Source organism: Arachis ipaensis, chromosome B4 (assembly GCF_059453495.1).
Source record: "Arachis ipaensis isolate K30076 ecotype BB chromosome B4, ASM5945349v1, whole genome shotgun sequence".
In the NCBI taxonomy this organism is placed as follows: Eukaryota; Viridiplantae; Streptophyta; class Magnoliopsida; order Fabales; family Fabaceae; genus Arachis; species Arachis ipaensis.
The window spans coordinates 87,058,346-87,066,526 of NC_142439.1; positions in this window are offsets into that span (position 1 = coordinate 87,058,346).

Consider the following 8,181-nt stretch of genomic DNA (forward strand, 5'->3'; position numbering starts at 1 on the left):
CGCCCAGCCTGGCACCATTCTGGGCGTTTAACGCCAGAAATGGGCACAGAGCTGGCGTTTAACGCCAGAAAAGGGCAAGAAGCTGGCGTTAAATGCTAGAAATGGGCAGCAACCTTGCGTTTAACGCCAGGATTGGCAGAAAGGGGCGTTTTGCACGCCACTTGGTGCAGGGATGAGATATCCTTGACACCTCAGGATCTGTGGACCCCATAGAATCCCCACCTACCCCACCTCTCTCTCTCTTCTTCACCCATTCACCAATCACCTCAATACCTCTTCCCCAAAAACCCCTCACCTATCAAATCCTACCATTCTCTTCACCACTCACATCCATCCTTCATAAAACCCCACCTACCTCACCATTCAAATTCAAACCACTTTCCCACCCAAACCCACCCATAATGGCCGAACCATACCCCCTCTCCACTCCTATATAAACCCATCTTCACTCCTTCATTTTTACACAACATACACACTACTTCTCCCCCTTGGCCGAAACACTAAGCCTCTTCTATCTCCTCTATTTCTTCTTCTTCTACTCTCTTCTTTCTTCTTTTGCTCGAGGACGAGCAAACCTTCTAAGTTTGGTGTGGTAAAAGCGTTGCTTTTTGTTTTTCCATAACCATTTATGGCACCTAAGGCCGGAGAAACCTCTAGAAAGAGGAAAGGGAAGGCAAAAGCTTCCACTTCCGAGTCATGAGAGATGGAGAGGTTCATTTCAAGGGTGCATCAAGATCACTTCTATAAAGTTGTGGTCAAGAAGAAGGTGATCCCCGAGGTCCCTTTTAAGCTCAAAAAGGGTGAATATCTGGAGATCCGACATGAGATCCGAAGAAGAGGTTGGGAAGTTCTCACCAATCCCATTCAACAAGTCGGAATCTTAATGGTTCAAGAGTTCTATGCCAATGCATGGATCACCAAGAACCATGATCAAAGTGTGAACCCGGACCCAAAGAATTGGCTTACAATCGTTTGGGGAAAATGCTTAGATTTTAGTCCGGAGAATGTAAGGTTGGCATTCAACTTGCCAATGATGCAAGGAGATGCACACCCCTACACTAGAAGGGTCAACTTTGATCAAAGGTTGGACCAAATCCTCATAGACATTTGTGAAGAGGGCGCTCAATGGAAGAGAGATTCAAGAGGAAAGCCAATTCAACTAAGAAGGCATGACCTCAAGCCCGTGGCTAGGGGATGGTTGGAGTTCATCCAACGCTCAATCATTCCCACTAGCAACCGGTCTGAAGTTACTATAGACTGGGCGATCATGATCCATAGCATCATGATTGGAGAGGAAGTAGAAGTTCATGAGGTTATCTCCCAAGAACTCTACAAGGTGGCGGACAAGCCCTCTACCTTAGCAAGGTTAGCCTTCCCTCATCTCATTTGTCACCTCTGTAATTCAGCTGGAATTGACATAGAGGAAGACATTCTCATTGATGAGGACAAGCCCATCACTAAGAAAAGGATGGAGCGAATAAGAGAACCTCACCAAGAGCATGAGGAAATTCCTCATCATGAAATTCCTGAGATACCTCAAGGGATGTATTTTCCTCCACAAAACTATTGTGAGCAAATTAACACCTCCCTAGGAGAATTGAGTTCCAATATGGGACAACTAAGGGTGGAGCACTGATGAGCGGATAATTTATACGCTTTTTGGCATTGTTTTTAGTATGTTTTCAGTGTAATTTAGTTAGTTTTTATTATATTTCTATTAGTTTTTAAATAAAAAATCACAATTCTGGACTTTACTATGAGTTTGTGTATTTTTCTGTAATTTCAGGTATTTTCTAGCTGAAATTGAGGGAGCTGAGCAAAAATCTGATTCAGGCTGAAAAAGGACTGCTGATGCTGTTGGATTCTGACCTCTTTGTACTCGGAATGGATTTTCTGGAGCTACAGAACTCCAATTGGTGCGCTCTCAATTGCGTTGGAAAGTAGACATCCAGGGCTTTCCAGCAATATATAATAGACCATACTTTGCTCAAGGATAGACGACGTAAACTGGCATTCAACGCCAGTTCCATGTTGCAGTCTGGCGTCAAACGCCAGAAACAGGTTACAAATGGGAGTTGAACGCCAGAAACAGGTTACAACCTGGCATTTAACTCCAGAAACAGCCTAGGCACATGAGAAGCTTAAGTCTCAGCCCCAGCACACACCAAGTGGGCCCCAGAAGTGGATTTCTGCACCATCTATCATAGTTTATTCATTTTCTGTAAACCTAGGTTACTAGTTTAGTATTTAAACAACTTTTAGAGGTCTATTTCGCACCTCATAACATTTTTAGATCTGAACTTTGTACTCTTTGATGGCATGAGTCTCTAAACTCCATTGTTGGGGGTGAGGAGCTCTACTGTGTTTCAATGAATTAATGCAAGTATTTCTATTTTCCATTCAAACACGCTTGTTTCTATCTAAGATGTTCATTCGCACTTCAATATGATGAATGTGATGATCCATGACACTCATCACCATTCTCAATCTATGAACGCGTGCCTGACAACCACTCCCGTTCTACCTTCGATTGAATGAATATCTCTTGGATTCCTTAATCAGAATCTTCGTGGTATAAGCTAGAATCCATTGGCAGCATTCTTGAGAATCCGGAAAGTCAAAACCTTGTCTGTGGTATTCCGAGTAGGATTCAGGGATTGAATGACTGTGACGAGCTTCAAACTCACAAAGGTTGGGCGTAGTGACAGACACAAAAGGACCAACGGTTCCTATTCCAGCATGAGTGAGAACCGACAGATGATTAGCCGGGCGGTGACAGCGCACTTGGACCATTTTCACTGAGAGGACGGATGGTAGCCATTGACAACGGTGATCCACCAACATACAGCTTGCCATAGGAGGACCTTGCGTGCGTGAAGAAGAAGACAGGAGAAAGCAGAGATTCAGAAGACAAAGCATCTCCAAAACTCCAACATATTCTCCATTACTGTAGAACAAGTATTTATTTCATGCTCTTTTATTTTTCGCAATTCAACTTGATAAATATAATTGATATCCTGACTAAGAGTTACAAGATAACCATAGATTGCTTCAAGCCAACAATCTCCGTGGGATTCGACCCTTACTCACGTAAGGTATTACTTTGACGACCCAGTGCACTTGCTGGTTAGTTGTGCGAATTTGTGAGAAATAGTAATATTGACATTGACATACACAATTTCGTGCACCAAGTTTTTGGCGCCGTTGCCAGGGATTGTTCGAGTTTGGACAACTAACGGTTTATTTTGTTGCTTATATTAGGAAAATTTTTTCTTTTTGATTTAGAGTCTTATATTATTGTTTTTGGTTGAAATTTTCTTTTTAATCCTTATTTTCTCTTTTTAAATTTTTCAAAAAAATTTTATAAACTAATAATTGAGTTTTTCTGTTTGAGTTTAGTTTCATATTTTAAGTTTGGTGTCAATTGCATGTTTTTATTTTCTTTTAAATTTTTGAATTTGTGTTCATTGTTCTTTCTTAATCTTCAAGTTGTTCTTGTCTATTTTCCTTGTTTGATCTTTAGTTTTTCTTGTTCTGTGTCTTTTCTTGTTTTTCTTGAGCTTTTTCAAAATATCAGTTTTCAAAAAAAAAAATTTAAATAACTTGTTAAAACACTTTAAATTTATAGCTCAATTGGCTAGAGCGTTGTGCTTATGTTCTTGGTAATTGGCTATATCCTTTTTAAAACTTTTTTTTTCAAAAATAATTTTTCTTTGATTAAATCTTGTGTCAAGTTTTAAGTTTGGTGCTTTCTTGTTAGTTCTTATTTAATTTTCGAAAATTAGTTTTTGGTTTTCTAAAAATTTTAAGTTTGGTGTTCTTTTTTTTTTTTATGTTCTTGAGTCCTTTGAGTCTTTGACTTTTTGTTCTTCGTGTTCTTGTGAATCTTCAAGGTGTTCTTGAGTCTTTCTTGTGTTTTGATTTTAAAATTTTTAAATTTAGTGTTCCTTGGTGTTTTTCCTCCAAATTTTCGAAAATAATAAGCATTAGATCTAAAAATTTTAAGTTTTGTGTCTTTTTATTGTTTTTCTCTTTCCTCATTGAATTCAAAAATATCTTTTTCCTTTATTTTAATTAATTTTTCGAATTTTCCTTTTAAAAATTCAGATTTTATTTTAAAATTTTTTATTTTATCTTATCTTAGTTTTAAAATTTCAAAATTCAAATCTTTTTCAAAAAAAAAACATATCTTTTTCAAAATCTTATCTTATCTTATTTCAAATTTCAAATTTCAACTTTCAAAATTTAAATTTCAAAACTTTTTAATTTAAATTCCTTATCTTCTCTTACCTAGCTTATCTTATCTTTTCTAATCTCAAATCTTAAAATCAAATCTTTTTCATATCTTTTCTTTTTTTATTTATTTTATTTTATTTTCTTACAAGTATCTTTAATTTTAAAACATATCTTTTTCAAAACTTCCTAACCAATTTCTCTCTCTTAATTTTTTCGAAAATCCTCACCCACATTTTTTCAAATCTTTTTAATTAATTGATTTAGTTTTCAATTTTCTTTTATTTATTTTTCTTTAAATTTCGAAATTATAGTCAATTTTTCATTTATTTTTTTTATTTTATTTTATTTTAATTTCAGTTTTCAAAAAAAATAAAATAAAATAAAATAAAAATATATTCTATTTGCTATTCATATCAATTTCCTTTTTCTCCATCATGGATCTAAGTGAAAATGAACAGTCCAGAAAGACTCTGGGGTCATATGCCAACCCCACTACTGCTTCATATGGGAGTAGTATCTGTATACCCTCCATTGGAGTCAGTAGCTTTGAGTTGAATCCTCAGCTCATTATCATGGTGCAGCAAAGTTGCCAGTATTCTGGTCTTCCACAAGAAGAACCTACAGAGTTTCTGGCACAGTTTTTACAGATTGCTGACACAGTATATGATAAGAAAGTAGATCAGGATGTCTACAGATTATTACTGTTTCCATTTGCTGTAAAAGACCAAGCTAAGAGGTGGTTAAATAACCAACCTAAGGCCAGCATAAGGACATGGAAACAGCTGTCAGAAAAATTCCTGAATCAATACTTCCCTCCAAAACGGATGACACAGCTAAGGCTGGACATTCAAGGCTTTAAACAAGGAGATAATGAATCTATTTATGATGCCTGGGAGAGATATAGAGAGATGCTAAGAAAATGCCCCTCTAAAATATTTTCAGAGTGGGTGCAATTAGACATCTTCTATTATGGGCTTACAGAGAAAGCTCAAATTTCTCTAGATCACTCAGCTGGTGGATCTATACACATAAGAAAGACAATTGAAGAGACTCAAGAGCTTATTGATACAGTTGCCAGAAATCAGCATCTGTACCTAAATAATGAATCTTCCATGAAAGAAGAGGCTAAAACAGTAACTGCTGAACTCAGTCCTGCAGAACAATTTACTGAATTCAATCAGCAATTAGACTTTCTAACAAAACAGCTGGCCGAATTCAAGGAGATACTACAAGACACAAGAATGGCTAATATAAATATGGGGGTACAGTTGAAGCAAACAGAACAACAGTTATCAAAACAAATAACAGAAGAGTGCCAAGCAGTTCAATTAAGAAGTGGGAAAACATTAAATACCTCACTTCAAGGCAGCAGGAAGCCAAGAAATGAACAAACTGCTATCCAAAATCCCTCTGAGAACAGTAAGAGCCCAGAGAGGAATAACTCTGGCATTCAAACGCTAGAAACAAGCAAGAAGTTGGCGTCAAACGCCCAATGAAAGCTCAATTCTGGCATTCAAACGCCAGGAACAAGTAAGGAGTTGGCATCCAACGCCACTCCAGCTTCTAACCCTGGCATTCAAATGCCAGTGAGGGATCAGACACACACAAGTGCTGATAACAACCCCTCTAAAAAGGCTTCTCCAACCACCTCTGTAGGAAATAAACCTGCAGGAACTAAGGTTGAGGAATATAAAGCCAAGATGCCTTATCCTCAAAAACTCCGCCAAGAGGAGCAGGATAAGCAATTTGCTCGCTTTGTAGACTATCTCAGGACTCTTGAAATAAAGATTCTGTTTGCAGAGGCACTTGAGCAAATACCCTCTTATGCCAAGTTCATGAAAGAGATCTTGAGTCATAAGAAGGATTGGAGAGAAACTAAAAGAGTTCTCCTCACTGAAGAATGTAGTGCAGTCATTCTGAAAAGCTTCCCAGAAAAGCTTAAGGATCCCGGGAGCTTTCTGATACCGTGCACATTAGAGGGTAATTGCACCAAGACAACTTTATGTGATCTTGGGGCAAGCATCAATCTAATACCTGCATCCACTATCAGAAAGCTTGGTTTAACTGAAGAAGTCAAACCAACCCGAATTTGTCTCCAACTTGCTTATGGCTCCATTAAATACCCATCAGGCGTGATTGAAGACATGATCGTCAGGGTTGGACCCTTCGCCTTTCCCACTGACTTTATGGTGCTGGAAATGGAAGAGCACAAGAGTGCTACTCTCATTCTAGGAAGACCTTTCCTAGCAACTGGAAGAACTCTCATTGATGTCCAAAAGGGGGAAGTAACCCTGAGAGTCAATGAGGATGAGTTTAAGTTAAATGCTGTCAAGGCTATGCAGCATCCAGACACACCAAAAGACTGCATGAAAGTTGATCTCATTGACTCTTTAGTAGAGGAGATCAACATGGCTGCGAGTCTCGAATCAGAGCTGGAAGACATCTTTAAAGATGTTCAGCTTGATTTGGAGGATTCAGAGGAATCGAATGAACCTCTGAAACTTCCTCAAGAAGAGGAGAAACCTCCTAAATCCGAGCTCAAGCCATTACCACCATGCCTGAAATATGTCTTTCTGGGAGAAGGTGACACTTTTCCTGTAATCATAAGCTCTGCTTTAAATCCACTGGAAGAGGAAGCACTACTTCAAGTGCTAAGGACACACAAGACAGCTCTTGGGTGGTCCATAAGTGACCTTAAAAGCATAAGCCCAGCTAGATGTATGCACAAGATCCTATTGGAGGATGATGCTAAGCCAGTGGTTCAACCACAGAGGCGGTTAAATCCAGCCATGAAGGAAGTGGTGCAGAAAGAGGTCACCAAGTTACTGGAGGTTGGGATTATTTATCCTATTTCTGATAGCCCCTGGGTGAGCCCTGTCCAAGTTGTCCCCAAAAAGGGAGGCATGACAGTGGTTCATAATGAAAAAAATGAACTAGTTTCTACAAGAACAGTTACAGGGTGGCGCATGTGTATTGACTACAGAAGGCTCAATACAACCACCAGAAAGGATCATTTTCCTTTACCATTCATAGACCAGATGCTAGAAAGACTAGCAGGTCATGATTATTACTGCTTTTTGGATGGCTATTCAGGCTACAACTAAATTGCAGTAGATCCCCAAGATCAAGAGAAAACAGCATTCACATGTCCATCTGGAGTGTTTGCTTACAGAAGGATTCCATTTGGGCTGTGTAATGCGCCTGCAACCTTTCAGAGATGCATGCTCTCTATTTTCTCTGATATGGTGGAAAAATTTTTGGAAGTCTTCATGGATGACTTCTCAATATATGGAGACTCATTCAGCTCCTGTCTTGATCACCTAACACTAGTTCTGAAAAGATGCCAAGAGACTAACCTGGTTTTAAACTGGAAAAATGTCACTTTATGGTGACTGAAGGGATTGTCCTTGGGCACAAAATTTTGAACAAGGGGATAGAGGTGGATCAAGCTAAGGTGGAAGTAATTGAAAAATTACCACCACCTGCCAATGTTAAGGCAATCAGAAGCTTTCTGGGGCATGCAGGATTCTATAGGAGGTTTATAAAGGATTTTTCAAAAATTGCAAAACCTCTGAGCAATCTGCTAGCTGCTGACACGCCATTTGTGTTTGACATAGAGTGTCTACAGGCGTTTGAAACTCTGAAAGCTAAGCTGGTCACAGCACCAGTTATTTCTGCACCAGACTGGACATTACCATTTGAACTAATGTGTGATGCCAGTGACCATGCCATTGGTGCAGTACTGGGATAGAGGCATAACAAGCTTCTGCATGTCATTTATTATGCTAGCTGCATTTTAAATGATGCCCAAAAAAATTACACAACCACAGAAAAAGAATTGCTTGCAGTGGTTTATGCCATTGACAAGTTTAGATCATACTTAGTAGGATCAAAAGTGATTGTGTATACTGACCATGCTGCTCTTAAATATCTACTCACAAAGCA